Genomic DNA, 356 nt, shown 5'->3' with positions numbered 1-356 from the left:
CCGGCGCTTTTCCGATCTCCAGTTTAACGAAGTTTAAACGGATCGGCTGCTGGGCGCCGGGGAAAGTGGGGTGGATGAGCCCCACGCTTGGATTTCTGGGTGTCTGCGTGTCCGTCTGTCTGTGTGCCTGTGGTACCCCAGTAAAAGTCCGGTGTTTTCTCGAACAGCGAGAAGTCTGTGCTCTTCGGTGTCTGCAGGTCCGTCCCATCGGAACGCTTCTGATTTCTGCCCCCGTATCACTTTCTATTTCCCTGCAGCGTCCATCGATCGACCGCCCCGGTGGGAGCTCACAGGCGGCCGGTGAAGAGGGGCAGGCGGGGGGCGAGCCGAGGAGCAGCGCGGGGGGTGGGCGCGGG

The sequence above is a fragment of the Fukomys damarensis genome, unplaced genomic scaffold, assembly GCF_012274545.1.
Source record: "Fukomys damarensis isolate Sample0158 unplaced genomic scaffold, DMR_v1.0_HiC HiC_scaffold_19, whole genome shotgun sequence".
In the NCBI taxonomy this organism is placed as follows: Eukaryota; Metazoa; Chordata; class Mammalia; order Rodentia; family Bathyergidae; genus Fukomys; species Fukomys damarensis.
The sequence above is the reverse complement of the archived record's forward strand: the minus strand, read 5'-3'. Positions refer to the sequence as shown.